The sequence below is a fragment of the Sinohyriopsis cumingii genome, chromosome 4 (genome assembly GCF_028554795.1).
Source record: "Sinohyriopsis cumingii isolate HCF-2022 chromosome 4, ASM2855479v2, whole genome shotgun sequence".
Lineage (NCBI taxonomy): Eukaryota > Metazoa > Mollusca > Bivalvia > Unionida > Unionidae > Sinohyriopsis > Sinohyriopsis cumingii.
In genome coordinates, this window is record NC_142964.1 from 54,681,448 (window position 1) to 54,699,342 (window position 17,895).

At 36.8% G+C, this 17,895-nt stretch overlaps 1 pseudogene across 1 annotated transcript in view; it reads left to right on the top strand.

The window, feature by feature from the left end:
* The window catches only part of LOC149801192 (putative inhibitor of apoptosis), a 41,761-nt pseudogene extending 24,964 nt beyond the window's left edge, over window positions 1–16,797 (top strand). Inside the window, exons 2-6 of the transcript XR_016420589.1 lie at window positions 5,962–6,165; window positions 8,445–8,644; window positions 11,077–11,194; window positions 13,234–13,371; window positions 13,953–16,797. The product of XR_016420589.1 is annotated as a putative inhibitor of apoptosis (transcript). The remainder of the gene's footprint in view (window positions 1–5,961; window positions 6,166–8,444; window positions 8,645–11,076; window positions 11,195–13,233; window positions 13,372–13,952) is intronic.
* Window positions 16,798–17,895: the final 1,098 nt, after the last annotated feature.

Below are 17,895 nucleotides of genomic sequence, written 5' to 3' on the forward strand. Positions count from 1 at the left end.
TGTTTGTTCAAAATTCCTTTGGGTTGCTAGCCACTCTTATCCATGGTCCGATCTGTTACGTAACTGCATATATTGTACTTGGCTTTTCTGAATATTTAACGTGCTACCCTAATGGTTAGACACATACATTTTGCGCTATCTGCCATATTTAAATTTCAGTTTTAATAACTTTATTTTCCCCAGTCTGAGTGTAACTTTCAATATCGACTAAAAAAGACTCATCAATAAAGTGGTAAAATATGCTAAAGAAATAATTAGGTTCGTAGAAATGACATGCTAATGAGTAGGAGTGGTTATATAAGTTCTGACGTATGGTCAATCCGATCAGCTTTCTGAGTATTCTTTCTCTTGTAAACCAATCAAATAGTTGTGCCGCGTCACATGTTATAAACAAAGAAACCCACAAAAGAAGGTCTGACAATAGTATTACGCGATGACTTCACCACAGATACGAAGGCCTGCGGTTTGGTAATAGCGTGCAGGGTTTTACTTAATCATTTCCTATTTTTACATAAGTTTCATGTGGTAAATCCTCAATGCCCCAATTGAAATACATCCTTTAGTGACGATTTTTGTAGTTCTGCTGAGAATTGTAAAATATGTTGAGATGGATATGTGAAGTTTTGACAGCTGACAGAGTTCGTGCTAGGAGGTGACAACACTTTCATTTCGTTGACAATCGGGCTTTCAATGACCTTCAAGGTGGGTCGCTATGAACAGGGGTACTTTGTGAACAGCTCAGTGTCACGAAGATTACAAAACACAGACTTGTGTTCAGCGAAAGGTTCTTGTTGACATTTACTCAAATCGATCCCCTTTCATTATGCACTTTAAGTTGATGTTAATAACTCTTAAAGTCCTGTTTAGAAGTCCCAGTAGTAGTACTAGTAGTTAGTAATTTCTACGAGGGTATTATCGTCGTTGTCATCATCATCATCATCATCATCATCATCATCATCATCATCAATAGTCTTATCAGCTATACATTATTTTAAAAACAACTGTTAAGATTAGTAATATATATATATATATATATATATATATATATATATATATATATATATATATATATATATATACCCCCTTCGTTGTCGCTTACGGGTCCATTCACCAAAGTTTGAATATTTGAATATAAAGAAATGAGTTTCGCTGGCTCGTCAAGAAAGGTTACCATTAGATTACCGCAGGTCGTTGGTTCTTCTCGAGATCTTCTGGGGTTCTTCCTCCACCAGCTATACTGGCTACACTGTATAGCCTAGCATGAGCTGAAATATAGCATTGAACCGGCAAAAACCAAACCAAACCATAGTCATGGTAGCTTGAGATATACAGAAAGGCACCCTTTATATAATCCCACTTAGTACATATGGCAGCTTGATATCTACAGAAAGGCACCCATTATATAATCCCACTTAGGACATCAAGTTGGTACAAATCCGCTTAAGGACAGCACTATGTATAACATATTTATCTCATTTGAGGTATAGAATATGGCTCCTTAGCTTTATTTTCATGAGAGTAATGCCTCAAATCTCTTGCAGATTTTCCAGGGTTCCTTGAGAGGAGTTTATTTAATGGACGTTTTGTATGCAGACTATTTCATATCACTGATTAATGGTTTTGACAATTTTTTCACCCAGCCAAGAGATGGTGGCTATAAATGAACAATAAAAAATATGTATAATTCAAAAAAAAAAAAGATAAAATATCTACCCTCGTCATACAGATGTATAAACTTTATTCACTTTCTGATTCATATGTATATCTTAATCACACACGAATGGCTTTATGATCACGTGTATTGAACGGATTAAAATATTGGCCCCAGAAACCTTAGAACTGGAACGAATACCTTCCTACCAGCTGCATGCGGAGACCTGCCATCAACTTTAAATCGATGCAAATAAATCATGAATCCTATTTCATACAAGTGGTAAAGGATGAATCTTTGTTTTTTTCTTATAATTACTTACACACGCAAAAACTGAGTTTTGCAGATTTCATAGTATTGATTTGTCAGACAAATGTCTCCAAGCCCTGTAGAATTGTCAATATAGCTATTTAATTTTGTAAACGTTCAATTTCAGTGATCTTTTTAATTCATGAAAATACATTTCTTGCATAAAAATGCAAGTAATCACATTTCCCATCGAATGTTGCTTTTGCGTTAATGTGCTTTTATTTGCAACATTTGTCCAACCACGATTAGAATTTAGAGGGAATTACCCTTTAAATTATCTAAGATCTACATCAACAACACTTTTTCGCGGGTGGGTGGAGCTTTTACTAGCATTTATTGGTTCATAAATCATGTAAAAATGCTAACTCCTATAATTGGGGGTGGGGGGGCATTAATGAATAGATTTGGAATGGGGCAGGGGTATTTTACGTGAGACGATGGTGTAGCTCCAGAGTAAGTTGTTGTTTCGCCTTGGTCCTGGCCCTCTTTCAGCGTGCTTTATGTTCATGTCTACCACGGCGTTTTGAACGCCCTGTCTGACAGCTAGGCACGAGGTTGAACAGTCGTCTCATTTTTGTAATTTTTATTCATGGCTGTAAATTGTACAAATTATCTTAGAGTTTGCCTAAGTGACAGGGTCTGTTAAGAGCGTAAAATTACACAGGATTTATAAATAGAAGGTTAAGTAGGACAATTACTAATAATAATCTAAATAACAAGATTCAGTGACGACTTTTGGCAAATTTCTCATTGGCTGATGGGATTTGGACGGTTCTAGAAGAATTCAGTAGATTCCCATTGTTGGGCTACACCCTTTAATAGGCAAGTTCGAGATAAATTGAGTAGCATGATCCGTCTTGTGGGGTATGCTGTGAAATATAATCGTAATCACTCTTGGCATCCATCCGTCTACGGGAGACGATGGTGTAGCTCCAGAGTAAGTTGTTTCGCCTTCTTCCTGTCTCTCTTTCAGCGTGCTTTATGTTCCTGTCTTCCTTGGCTTTTTGAACTCACTGTCTGACAGCTATGCGCCAGGTTGAACGGTCGTTAATACATCTCTCCCAGTCGTTGACATTGATGTTGACCATCTTCATGTCCTTCTTGCAGACATATTTGCAACACAGACGTGGCCGTCCAGTCGGTCGTGCGCCTTCTGCTAGCTCCCCGTATAGCAGGTCCTTGGGACTGCGGCCTGGTTCCAGAACCTCTGTGTTGGGTACTTTGTCCTGCCACTGGATGTGCAGAAGTTGTTGAGTTTCCTCTCATGGGCCCATGTCTCGCTGCTGTAGTGGAGTGTGCTGAGCACGCAGGCCTGGTAGACGCGCAGTTTGGTCTTCACAGTGAGGTTGGGGTTTGTCCAGATCCTCTGGTTCAGTCTTGTCATCAGTGCTGATGTCATGGCAATCCTGCCGTTCACACCAGAATCAATGGAGAGTGAGCTGGAGATGGTGAACCCGAGGTATGTGAAGTTTTCAACAACTTCCAAGTTGTACCCATCGATTTTGATGGAGGCAGAGGAGTCTGAGTCCTGCGCCATGACGTTCATTTTCTTCAAACTGATGGTCAATCAGGACGCAGCCTTGCTTGACTCCGCTGACAACTGGGAAGGCCTCCGATGTTGCGCCATTGAAGCACACTGTGCTGTGCATGTTATCGTGAAACGACGTGACGACAGCCAGCAGTCGTGGGGATAGCCGATCTTCTTCAGGAGCATGAAGAGTCCGTTTAGACTTACCAGGTCAAACACCTTCGTCGCGTTTATGAAGGCGATGTAGAAGGGCATCTGCTGCTCGCGACACTTCTCCTGCAACTGGCGTAGTGAGAAAATCATGTCTACAGTTGACCTGCCAGCTCGGAAGCCACATTGGGACTCTGGGTAGATGAGGAAGTCTAGGGTCTGAAAGCGTGCCAAGGCGATACGGGCGAAAGCCTTTCCGGCGATTCTGAGGAGGGAGATGCCCCGGTAGTTATAGCAGTCGCTACGGTCTCCTTTGTTCTTGTACAAAGTGACGATATTAGCGTCACGCATGCCCTGGGGTATGTGTGCTTGTTCCCAGCAGAGGCAGAGGAGCATGTGCAGGGGCTGGAGCAGTGCTGATTTTCCGCTCTTGGGGACTTCAGGCGGAACGCTGTCGCTTTTAGGAGCCTTCCCGCAGGCGAGGCAATTGATGGCTTTTCCAAACTCTTCCAGGGTGGGAGGTGTGTCTAGTTCCTCCATGAATGGTATGTCTGGGATGGCGTCCAGGACGGTGTCGGTGACGATATTTTGGGTTGCATACAGCTGGAGATAGTGCTTGACCCATCACTGCAGCTGTTTCCCCTGGTCTGTGATGACTTCGCCCTTCTTAGACTGGGGGGGAGGGGGGCGGTCTTGGAGGTGGGGGGCCTGTCGCCTTCTTGATACCATCATACATGCCTCTTGCATCCCCGGTGTCGGCAGATGTCTGGATGCTGGTGTCAATGACGGCAGTCTTCTGTGCGTTACTGATCTGCTGAAGGTCAGCGGTGAATAAAGAAAACATGGTCCTGATGTTCCAGCTTGCAAAACAAAGAGCTGAAGTCTTCTTATTTCTTCTTTGAGTCTTGCCTGGCGCGGAGTTTGTAGCCCACTTGTCGAGATGGTTCTCTAAGTTCCACGTGCCCAGTGAAGCATGCAGACCATGTCATGCGGCACCTTACTGACTTGGGGCTGCGGACAGAATCTGTCCATTGAGACATGGTGATCTCTCCCACCGCTAAAAGCAACCCCTGGCACCAAGCTCTACGCCTACCGAGCTTTGATTTAGAACCGGTAAACTGCTACTTCCCGTGTTGTGCCGACACCTTACGACGACGCTGTAGTGTCCTCTCCAGTGGAGTTACGATGCCTGAGCAGGGTGGTATGGAGAATCAGCTGTTGCCCATACAGCAGATCCTCCCTCTCTACGCAGCTGGTGGACCCAAGGGAACGACGAATGTCGATACAGCTTGGTAGCAACGGCGTCGCAGGATTTGCCGGAATGATGTTGAAATCAATGTCAGACCGACATAGGGACTTGGTCTCCGAATTTTTTGTCGGGGATTACTCCCTTAGCCTTTCCCGTGAGTGTGTATAGCCGCAAGGCAGCGGAGGTTTGGAATCGGAGTTTTCCTTCTCCTAGATGAGCTACCATCCAAGGTTTATGAATCCCATCTAAGCGACTGGTTTTAAGGTGCCAGTGACCCGCCTTCACCTCTTCTACTGTTAGTCGAAACATGGTTTGCCGGACATCGAAGGTAAGCCACTCGCGAAGGTCAGGATCTGGATTTTAATTGACAGAGGGGATTAGAGACTCAAGCCGTATGGGACATTTCTGGAGGAGTGGGTCGCTTATCTCCCACTCCCATCCCAGCAATGCCAACCTTGGACCACATAATCGTAATGGAAGGCGTATATAAGGGGAGAACTGAACAATCAGAGTCATTCCTACTTTGGAGTCGTCCTCATTTCTCGTATTCCTGCTGTAAGTCTGTAGACATGTCTTATGTTGTACTTAGTATCTGAGAGGAAAAACATTTGTTTACACTGTTCAGTGGATATAGAAAGTGGTCTTTATTTGGACCATAATATTATACTGGAACTATTGTGAATTATTCTAAAAGGAGTTCTGGACAACTCCAACTTGACTGCGTCACAATTCCTGGTGGACCAGTAGACTTCTGATTTTTTTAAATAGAAATTAATACGGAACTTTTCATTCTTTGGACTTTCTTAGATCTGTTTCAGGGTTATTTTGGATTCACTCCTTAATACAGTAAGTCCCTCGCCCATTTTCATTGATTACTTTGATAATTAAATTATATTTTAAGTTTTTCAAAACGTTTTGGTTTAGTTTCATTCTGTTACTTAGTTTGTGAGTGGTGATAAATTATACATATTATTATAAGTACCTGATATGAATATATTATACATGTTAATATATACTGATATTGATATATTCGTATCGATAGATTCAAAGTGGATGTGTATGTACTTTTTTTAGGTCAGCTGTTTTCATGCATGTCCTTGGGAAGTACCCAAATAAATAATATGGCGGCGCAGCCAGATCAACTTGGAATTCATTTAGCCAAGCCAAAATTTCCTCAATATGCCGTGCTTTCAAAAAGAAAAGAATCGTTCACAAAATGGCCAAAATATGTTCCAGTTCAACCAGAGCAGCTTGCTGAAGCTGGGTTCTTTTATACAGGTAAATTAATAAAGGTTTTCAGCAATAGGCTCATGATTTCCGTATGTCTTAGTGTGTGTAAAGAAGTTTTCATTTTCGAAGGCTGATTTGTATCTCTAGAGGTTTGTTTCTATTAATACTTATGTTTATATTTACCATTGCACAGACTCACTTAATGTTGTCTTTCTAAATTAGAGATCTAAAATTCGTCAGTACTGGTAAGCGTCACGTTGAATCTAATCCAAAGTAATATTTAACTGAATCTGCCAAAGGGATTGGTATGGCTATATTTGTCTTTGCATCATGAATATTTACACGTGACGACATTTCGAAACTTAATTAGGAACTTTTATGGGAAAAGGTATATATTCCAATTACATCTTTGTGAAACAAAGTCCTACATTATTCTTTTCTTGTTTTGGTTTACTAATTGGTCACTGTCACATGAATTGGAGGCCTTGGTTAGTGCTCGTAAAACCATCGTGATCCATAATCTAACACGTTCCTGTTTGAATCATCGTTATTTAACCCGATTTAGGTTCAAAACATAGTGGAACTTTTAACTTAACAGGATACAGTAATGAAGTTCTTAGTATTCTCTGCTATATTCCCGATTGGCATGAATTTTATCGATCTGATCTGTCTGATTATACTGGTGTCATTACATAAATATATTTCACGCAACCATGTCTACCTGGAATTTCTAAAATATAAATCTGGGGCGGATCTGGGAAATCGGGAGAGGATGCGCAGGACAACCGATACATTTTCTCCAGATGTACTTTAAAGTTGCATGATTAAAGGTATGCCATCGAAACGCGGAAATCAGATTCTAATCAGATAGGGTGAGGGCAAGAACGTAAGGAATAAAGCCTAGGCCTCAACAAAATTATTTATTGTGTTTTATCATCCTTTGCTCTGTGATTCACGTGGATCCAAAACAAATGCATCAAATGTTGAAAGTTAACAAATATTTCTATGGGCTCTTTTGACATCAAATAAAAAATGATGAAGATCACGTTAATATATTATTGTTTTAAAATCTTGACTTTGACAATTTTTTTGATCGCATGGCGTCGTCCATAAAGTGGTCTTGATATTCATGTATTTTTTCTTTACGCCAGTTGTAAAGGAGGACTTGTAATTGTTTAATGAAGAATCGAAAAGAATATTCATTGTTGTTTATTTTACGTTTGCAAACAGTCCCCATTTATTGCTAGTATTTCATGTACGAGAAGCGATATGTATATTTGTTGTCATGATATCGTATGATATCTATAGGGCTCGGTGATACGTATATTTGTTGTCATGAAATCGTATTATATCTATAGGGGTCGGTGATATGTATATTTGTTGTCATGAAATCGTATGATTTCTATAGGGCTCGGTGATATGTATATTTGTTGTCATGAAATCTTATGTTATCTCTAGGGGTCGGTGATATGTATATTTATTGTCATGAAATCGTATAGGGATCGGTGATATGTACATTTGTTGTCATGAAATCTTATGATATCTATAGGGCTCGGTGACATGTATATGTGTTGTCATGAAATCTGATGATATCTATAGGGGTCGGTGATATGTATATTTATTGTCATGATATCGTATGATATCTATAGGGGTCGGTGATATGTATATTTGTTGTCATGAAATCTTATGATATCTATAGGGGTCGGTGATATGTATATTTGTTGTCATGATATCGTATGATATCTATAGGGGTCGGCGATATGTATATTTGTTGTCACGAAATTTTATGATCTCTATAGGGTCGTGATATGCATATTTGTTGTCACGTAATCTTATGATATAGGGGTCGGCGATATGTATATTTGTTGTCACGAAATTTTATGATATCTATAGGGGTCGGTGATATGTATATTTGTTGTCACGTAATCTTATGATATAGGGGTCGGCGATGTGTATATTTGTTGTCACGAAATTTTATGATATCTATAGGGGTCGGCTATATGTATATTTGTTGTCACGTAATCTTATGATATACGGGTCGGCGATATGTATATTTGCTGTCACGAAATTTTATGATATCTATAAGGGTCGGCGATATGTATATTTGTTGTCACCAAATTTTATGATATCTATAGGGGTCGGTGATATGTATATTTGTTGTCACGAAATCTTATGATATAGGGGTCGGCGATATGTATATTTGTTGTCACGAAATTTTATGATATCTATAGGGGTCGGCGATATGTATATTTGTTGTCACGAAATTTTATGATATAAGGGTGGACGATATCTATATTTGTTGTCACGAAATTTTATGATATCTATAGGGGTTGGCGATAATGTAAAGTGTTACTACTGTGGCGGTGGTCTTCGTTACTAGAAACCTGGTGATGAGCCATGGACTGAACATGCCGTGTGGTATCCAAGCTGTCCCCACATTGCCCTCAACAAGGGGGCCGTGTTCATCAACGAGGTTCAGGCCAGAGAGAAAGGAGGAATTTCATCAGATAGTTCAAGGACCACAGATGTACGTATCCACACCTTTAAGTAACGTTCGCTTGCTGTCCCTAAAATAACAAATATTAAATACACTTTCTACATATGTCCAATTTCCACACGACTTTGTACCAACAAAATCTTTAAGGCATTCTTGGATACATATATCATTATGAAGTTGTTCTAAATATTGTTGCCCTACATTTAAATAAGTCACATACAAGCACTCTGAAGGATTAATAATATAATAGATTTAATAGCACAAGACAAGAGGTGATTGGCTGCCACGCGATGTTAACATTTCATGACGTGAGCGGGATCATGGTGCTACATACATAAAGCACATGGTTACTATAATTAGAGCTGATACACCTTGTTACTGCCTGTTTCCATCTATTATGAAAGAAACTCTTTTTCCAAACCGATTATGACAGGGAATTTGGATTGGTTACCCGTTGATCATAAAGGTAAGTTCACCATTGCACCTTACAAATTTCTTCGCGGAGATACCGTCGGATCGAATGAAGAGAGAGCATTATGTCATCCTTTACGTCACAGTGACTATTGAAGTGTCACTCCATTATGATAGGCAATCGGTATTACATTACTGGGGTGATTGAAATAACCAGCTGGAACTACATCTATGAAAAAGGCAGAACTCCCAATGTCTGCACACGAGGTCGTGCTTTATTAAATATTACAACACTTTTATTTAATATGAATCATGAGATTATACATTCTAGACACAAAAAATTACACATAAAACTACTATGCCAAATTAGGCCTGGCAACCTTCATGTATAATTCGATAATGTCTGTCTTTTAAAACAAGCTGTAAATGATCATATATCCAATTAGCTAAACATAGACAAAATATACCTAACTTTCAGTAAGAAGCCATATTTTCTAAGCAATCCCCTGTTCATTTTGTATGGGATACACAATTTTGAATGTTAGACTTTAATGCCGAAACATTAAGGTCTGTAACTTTGAAGCAATTTATTTTTTAAAATAAATTATCAACGAGCACGCAGTTAGCAGCTAAAACATTTACGGCATTAAATTCAATATTAAAAATACAAATAATATGAATTTCTTATAAAAGTTGACACAATCGCTATATTTCTCATAAAAGTTGACACAATTGCTATATTTCTCATAAAAATTTAAATAAATTACTCAGTACCATCAAACATCAAAGTATATGAAGAAAGACAAAACTAATGTTTCTCATAAAAGTTGACACAATGGCTACATTTTACTTTAAATAAAAAATAATTAAATTTTTTTGGAAAGAGAGCATTTAAATAAATGACAGTACCCTCAAACACCAAAATATTGTGCTACAGTATATGAATAAAAAAAAAACAACTAATGTTTCTTACCTGTGAAGATGAGACAGAACTCATAATGTTTATAGGTGAGATAATGCTTACGATACCTTTGGGCAACCTCTCAAAGGGAATCTGCAGTCCAGAATTAGCCTACCCTCACTACAAACATAGATATGAGTTCACTTCCCCAGACTTCAGATTTCATGATCTTCCCAACATAAATATATGTTTCATCGTACTAAAGCAAAGCCTGAAAGAACTCGGCTCTAGTGTATCTTCACAAGACAATACATGATATTACATAACTGATTAACCTAACATGAAATAAAAAATTACTGTAATGTATTTTTTAAAAATAAATTTTATATTTGTACGAGACAAGTTGGAAAACGTAGCATTCAGCAACGACGTATACTTTATTTTAAAAATATTGAAATTTCAGTCGTAACGCTTCCATATTGACAGCTATTTGTAGCAGGAGTGTATAAAATGATGATAACAAAAAGCAACAATTTGAAATATACGGATAAAGCCGTCCGAAGAGAAATAGGTTCTTAAATCAAGAATTCGGATCGAGTAAAGACCAGTTATTTTGGTAAATTCAGCATAAATTTACTGTGATTTACTTTTGTAAATTCAAAAGATATAAGATTTCATTTTAATTAAATGAAGCATCGAAGAATAAATCGGTTTACTTGTTTATTTTACAGTAGGTTTTCTCGATTTTTAAAACATAATTAACCATAGAGCATGGAATAAGGGAGATAATTGACCAAGGGAGGTAATTGACCAAAGGCGGACCTCCACCGTTTATTCTTCAAAGAAACCCTGAAAAAATATTTTTAATTTAAACGATATATTACGCAGATACGCGGATAAACTGTTACTTTGTAACTAGAATTAAATACGTAGTTTTAAACTTTATTAATCTTGGTTGGCATTTGCTAGATACACCACCTCACTTTTTATGTCACCGTTATCTCGTTGATAAAAATTATTGGACAGTTAAATAAAAGCCTTTAGTTTGACTTTCTTGATACCCTACTTTTCACTCCGTAATTATTTAAACTGGTAGCACCATATTATAACATACCTGTTACTCAGACTGGAGTCTTAATTAACTTTCCAGAGAGCGGAAGCTAAAGATCAAGACCCCATGGAAAGTCTGGCTGTTGCTGCATTATTAGATTTTGGAGTAGAGGAAAACCTCGTCCACCAGGCTGTAGATTATATAAAGATGAAACACAGTAATACTCATCACATATTGAGTGGATGCCATCATATCTTGTTTCTTGGCCGTATAAGTATATTAAAGTATATGTTAGCATACACGTATTCACTTTTGATAATTTTCTTTTAAGTTAGTCCCGCGTATACTAATTATAGGTCAGGTCTAATTGCAAAACAACATAGTTTCTGATCTACCTTCGCAAACTGCGCCGCAAATCAGGGTCAATGTTTGTTTTTCTAGTGGTTGCTCCTAACAAACAAATGGTCTTAAAATACGTAACAAAAAAGAGCTAAAACCAACAAGTTTTGTAAATTTGAAAATATTATTCATTTCCCCAAAATACAAAGTACAAAAGTAAAACAAATCTTACAGTATGGTGATTGAAATCCTAAAGTCCTATATATTCGATCAATTCCAAAAGTTTCGAGTAGTCTCAATGAGTTCCAAAGGTATTCCGAATGATAGTCAGTAATGTCTTGATGTATCAACAGTACAGAAGAATAACTATGATATAATCCTAAAATGTATTGAAATGAATTCACAGTGATTCCGTATAGCTGTTATTCCAATCAAGATGAAATATTTCGAGAAATGTAATTCCAACGAATGAGTCAATTAAACAAATGAATTGTCTCATTAAACTAATTCCAAGACTAGTGTATTAAGAATGCAAGTTCTATGTAATAATTCTATTATATAGATTACTAATACGCAATAGACAGCTTCTCACATTCATAATCTAAACCGTAAACAGGGTCACGTCGGTTTCGTTATCTAATAAATAATTTTAAGGCCAGCCTATCATTTTAAAAATCCATGACCTTCATTCATATCATATGATGTTTACCTGGATTCAGTCTTGCATCTTTATGAATTAATCTACGCATTATAATTACGAGAATGATAACTTCTCAGAGTACAAACTCATTCATTAAGTATTTAAGTATTATTAACTAAATATCCCTTAATAACTATAATCATGAATGATAATACACACGATATAGGTATACATAACACTGCAAATTATGCGAGGGTAGATTTGGGCCTATGCAGTTCGCAGTTCGATCTGGTTTATATGCGAGTTTCTACGGTACACACATACATACATACATACATACATACATGCAGTGCCTTTTTTAAATGGTGATAACCAATGTCATGTTTTCTCAGTCTGATTATTTTGAAACTTTTATTTTGTTAGGGTGACATATTTGAACTATTAGAAAAAGGACACTCCAGAGAATGCGTGTATCTGAACAGAGATTTAAGGACCGAATGAAAACCCTAATTTTATATGTATCTTCGGATTACCCCAGGCCAGTCCGGTCAGCTGCCTCGGTGTACCGTTGAGAAACGCACTTAGCTCCCACATCCTCGGCATACTCGGTGTACCGTTGAGAAACGCACTTAGCTCATCCTCGGCATAATACAGCCAACAAGGGGTTAAATGTGCCATCAAGACAAAACAAAACAAAACAAAATCTTTTAATTAGCATTTCGATATTTGCGTATATGTTCATATCGTTCGTTTGAACCATAAATGTCAATAGAAAATATTTTTACTAGTATATGTACAATGAAAATCTATGTGATCCAGCTGTGTTTTGAAAATGTAGTATTCTTAGATCTGTAAAGAAGAAAAGGCAATTATAATAAACTGCTTTAGGTTTTAAAATGAAGTGCGAAGTGTAAAATCTGTAGAGAATAATTGAGACAGAGGAAAAATTGTACAGGATCTTTCTCACACACTGACCGCCAGCTGGCGTTGTCGTGGAAGTTCCACACAATATCTTTCTCGCATATTGTTTGTCATCTGGTCTCGTTACGGCAATTTCACTCATTATCTCTCTCACATACTACTCGTCGTCTGGTGTTGCTGCGGCAATTCCAAACAGTATTTTTCTCACACACTCTTTGTCATCTGTTGTTGCTGAAGCAATTTCACACATTATCATTCTCACATACTGCTTGTCATCTGCTATCGTTACGGCAATTTCACTGTCTTTCACTCATATACACATCAAAGTAGAAAACAATATTTTTCTTTCATTTCAGAGCCCTTAGACTTCAATAACGTAAAAGCACGGGATCTTATGGAAATAGTTTCGCATATCGAAGAGGAAATGGAAAGGATTAAGGCGAAGGATGATAGACCTACCCAGAATGCACCTGTGCCAAAACATGAAACTATAGGTAAATATATCCATACAGCCTTCCTTTAGTCTTGCCATAAAGAACTGATGTAACATTCAACTGATTCATGAGATAAAAAAGTTTAATGTTCGTTTACATCGGGCTGTTAAAGTGATTTAGATAGTAACTTTAGTGAAATATATATATTAAAGTTCATGCAATATTATCTGCAGCAGATATTAGCGAGTTTGCAATAAGAGATAAAGAAATTTTTGTGTCACATAGCTAATCAATTAAGTTGTACAGAATAGAAGATGGTGTCGATGAGGATGACCAGTTCCAATAACATTTGGGTAAACCATTTGTGAAGTTATATATTTGTTGAGTAATTGTTACCATCTCATAAATGCTGATGCAATGCGATATAAATTTATCAGGTTGATTAATGTGAACTCATTCCACATTCATGCATTCCAGATATCATTATCGTATATATTAACTATAATAATCGGGAATAACAACAGCATCAGCAGCAACAACAATCGTATTTTATTTTAAAAAAAATGGAAAACTACTTTATCGATGATGAAAAATTATCTTTTTGGATGCCTTCTTTTATCACACAAATATTTCTCATGCAGAAAATCTGGACATTATCCAAAGAGAAACTGAAAGATTGAAGGAAGAGAGCACTTGCATAATTTGCCTTGAGCTCATAGCCTGTGTGATTTTTCTTCCCTGTGGACACATGATTACCTGTGGTCAGTGTGCTCCGGCTTTGTATAAGTGTCCACTCTGTCGGAAGGACATCAAAGGAACCGTCAAAGCATCTCTTCCGTGTAGTTTTTGAAGATTTTAGACTTCTTTAGATTGTTATGAGAAATAATGCTTTATCAACATTTTCCTACGCCCTTAAGTCTTTTTCACTTTCGGTGTAGTACTTAAATGCCGACTTAAGTCGTTACCGAACAATGGCAACTTGAGAGAGAGAGAGAGAGAGAGAGAGAGAGAGGAGAGATGTTTCGCAAACGTACGTCAATAACTACACTGCGCTGAGAGTGATCTCCAATTTCCAAGGATGGTATGTATATTCTTCGGTGCATTTAAGTTATCGCATGTGTCAGAAATGCACAAACAATAAATATCTGGTTTTTGTTTGGGATGAAACTGCGTTAACGTATTTTCCCTAAAAAGGTCAATGGCTTTGAAGTTTTGTTGGACAATGAGGTGGCCACAACATTAAGGATGCTAGTCTAAGTGAAGAAAGCAATAAGAAGCAACATTATGTTTTCTCATATTGATATTTTAGTGTCGACATTTAGGTGTTTAGACTATTAACTTATTTTAACACAGTTACATATTGCGTGTAAACAGTCGTGAGCATTAAGATTCGCTCTTTTTCTGAAACGCGTCAAACTCATCAGGTTCGTGGGAACTGACACCTGAATTTTTAAATTACAAATTTTGTATGGACAGACTCCACTCCGCTCGATCAGTTATGGGAAGGTTAGTTAACTACATAGTTGGTTCATTAATTGCTTTATCGATTGTCTTTGCTTGACGCTCATAACCAACATTACTCCTTGACTTTCAGTGATTCCAAAAGTTGATTTTGGCGGTATCATTATATTCGAAACAATGTACTTAACTTTAAATTTAATGCGCTTTTACAGATGAACGAATTTTAAAAAGAACAGAACAAAAAAAACTCTGAATAAAAAAATAGCTTGTTTCAAAATCGGTCCAAATGTTATCACCGCAATCGTAATGAAGAGCATCAAGAATGATTTCGATTTGTATTTACGTACGGACTTCGCAACGCGACTGTTCCATCCAGTAAATATAAAACAGTCTTCAAGGCTAGGATGGTATAGACTGGTCTTTGCTTTTATTTCAACACCAGAAATGTAATTAAAAAGAACTGCACATTTTTGGTACTGGAATCATTTATGGACCATTTCACTTTCATCGTTCTAAAGTTTTCTCACATTCTAGCACCAAGTTCCTGATAAATATACAAAACAACTTTTTATATTGTGTTAAGTTATAACTTAAAATGTTTTACGTTGAATACGGGACAGATGTATGAGGGATTGTCTGCATTATTACAATTGTATCATTTCAATAATTTTTTTTGAGGTAAATATTGTTTTTGTTGCATCGTGTCATCGTCTGATAAAGTATTACATTTGTTTCCCGCAGTGGCATAATTTAGTTATTTTGTATTACTGGCAAGTTAGGTATTACTGGCAAGTAACTCAAATAGACGGTATTATTATTTTTTGATTATACAAGAAAAAAAATTGAACCTATGTCACAAAACTTGTGATGATTGTATATCGTAAAATTTATAGTAAAATGTATGTGAAAAAGGTTAGGGAGTCAAAAGTGTCCAGTTCTATGGAAAATTATATTAGGAAAATATACGTTATAGAAATAAATGTTTTTTGTTTACTCTTTACAGAGGGGAAATATCCTACTACACCAGTCGTTCATAAAGTCATAAGAACGAATTGATTATAGTCACCATAGTTACTTGTTTTAATTTGTTTTTAAATATTATAAATAAAAATTAGTAGAGATTGTGTCGGTTTTGTAACTACAGCAATGGATTTACCAAATGTAAAATACAAAGCAACGTTGATGGATGTCGTAGATACCTGTAATTCAAAACTTATTAAATCTCTCATAAAGAACATTTTATTTTGATAAAGTCATATGATAACAAAAATACAAAATCTCTCTATGTTTTGTCTTTCGATGTTATGTTTTATATGTAAGTACTATAGTGTATTTTAATTTATTTTCAAATAACAAACAAACTAAAAATGAAAGTATAAACCAATATCACAAGTTTGTTGTTATATTTTTCTTGCTTGTCGTGTCTTATTATAAACGTTTTAGCTTTATGAATGCCATAATATATACACATGAAACCTAAAATTTGATAAGTGATGAAAATGGTATTCTTACAATAACACGTCAAAGATGACGCTCATCGACAAGTCGAAAGAGATATCAGATTACGAGGTTATAGTCGTTTATATCAGGCATCATCTATTCTGATAGGTCACCATAATTTTATACCCTCTTCACTTTTGTCAAAAGAATTATGCCATTTCAGTGTTGTTTCTCCACAAAAATTACCCAGAACGTATCTGCACCTTTTTCTATTGCAACGCTCCGTACGTGACATGACTCCAAACATTTTATATTCATGTGAATATTCCTCACAAAATTGATTCTACACCATAACAAAAACGATGTATCCATCATAATTACGTTGCCCAAGCAAACTAAACTTTGCATTTATTTCAACATAATTTTAACAGATTTTCTTTTTTAGCCGAACCGAGTAATTTTATTTTGTACATGTAGCAGAATCAAAATTTATAATTTTATATATTTGTCATGTTTTAATTAGGTATAATTATGTATTTTTATCATTTATATAATATTCACTGCCATCTAAAATAAAGTCACCGGTTGCAAGTATTGTGTTATTATTGCTTTACACACATTTAGTCAATTTAGGCACCAGGATTATCTGTTTAAGTTGTGTTTGTTTTGTTTTAATTATGAGACAAGTAATAAGGAACTTTCCTATTGGTCAGTTTTAAAAAATGTAAGTATAAACAGCATCAGTCAGTCCAACGAATACGTTCTTATGTGTGACAGTGCAAGGATTTTGTTTGATATTTGCAGCCATGGATTGCAGTGGGATGAGAGACTTTGATATTTGCAGTAATGGACTGCAGTGGGATCAGAGATTTTTTTGTTTGATATTTGCAGCCATGGATTGCAGTGGGATGAGAGATTTTGTTTGATATTTGTAGCCATGGATTGCAGCGGGATGAGAGACTTTGATATTTGCAGTAATGGACTGCAGTGGGATCAGAGATTTTGTTTGATATTTGCAGCCATGGATTGCAGTGGGATGAGAGATTTTGTTTGATATTTGCAGCCGTGGATTGCAGTGGGATGAGAGATTTTGTTTGATATTTGTAGCCATGGATCGCAGTGGGATGAGAGACTTTGAGACTTGCAGTAATGGACTGCAGTGGGATCAGAGATTTTGTTTGATATTTGCAGCCATGAATTGCAGTGGGATCAGATTTTTGTCTGATATTTGCAGCCATGGATTGCAGTGGGATGAGAGACTTTGTTTTTTGCGGTAATGGATTGCAGTGGGATCAGAGATTTTGTTTGATATTTTCAGCCGTGGATTGCAGTGGGATGAGAAATTTTGTTTGACATTTGCAGCCATTGATTGCAGTGGGATGAGAGACTTTGATATTTGCAGTAATGGACTGCAGAGGAATCAGAGATTTTGTTTGATATTTGCAGCCATGAATTGCAGTGGGATGAGAGATTTTGTTTGATATTTGTAGCCATGGATTGCAGTGGGATGAAAGATTTTGTATGATATTCGCAGCCATGGATTGCAGTGGGATGAGAGATTTTGTTTGATATTTGTAGCCAAGGATTGCAGTGGGATGAGAGATTTTGTCTGATATTCGCAGCCGTGGATTGCAGTGTGATCATAGATTTTGTCTGATATTTGTAGCCATGGATTGCAGAGGA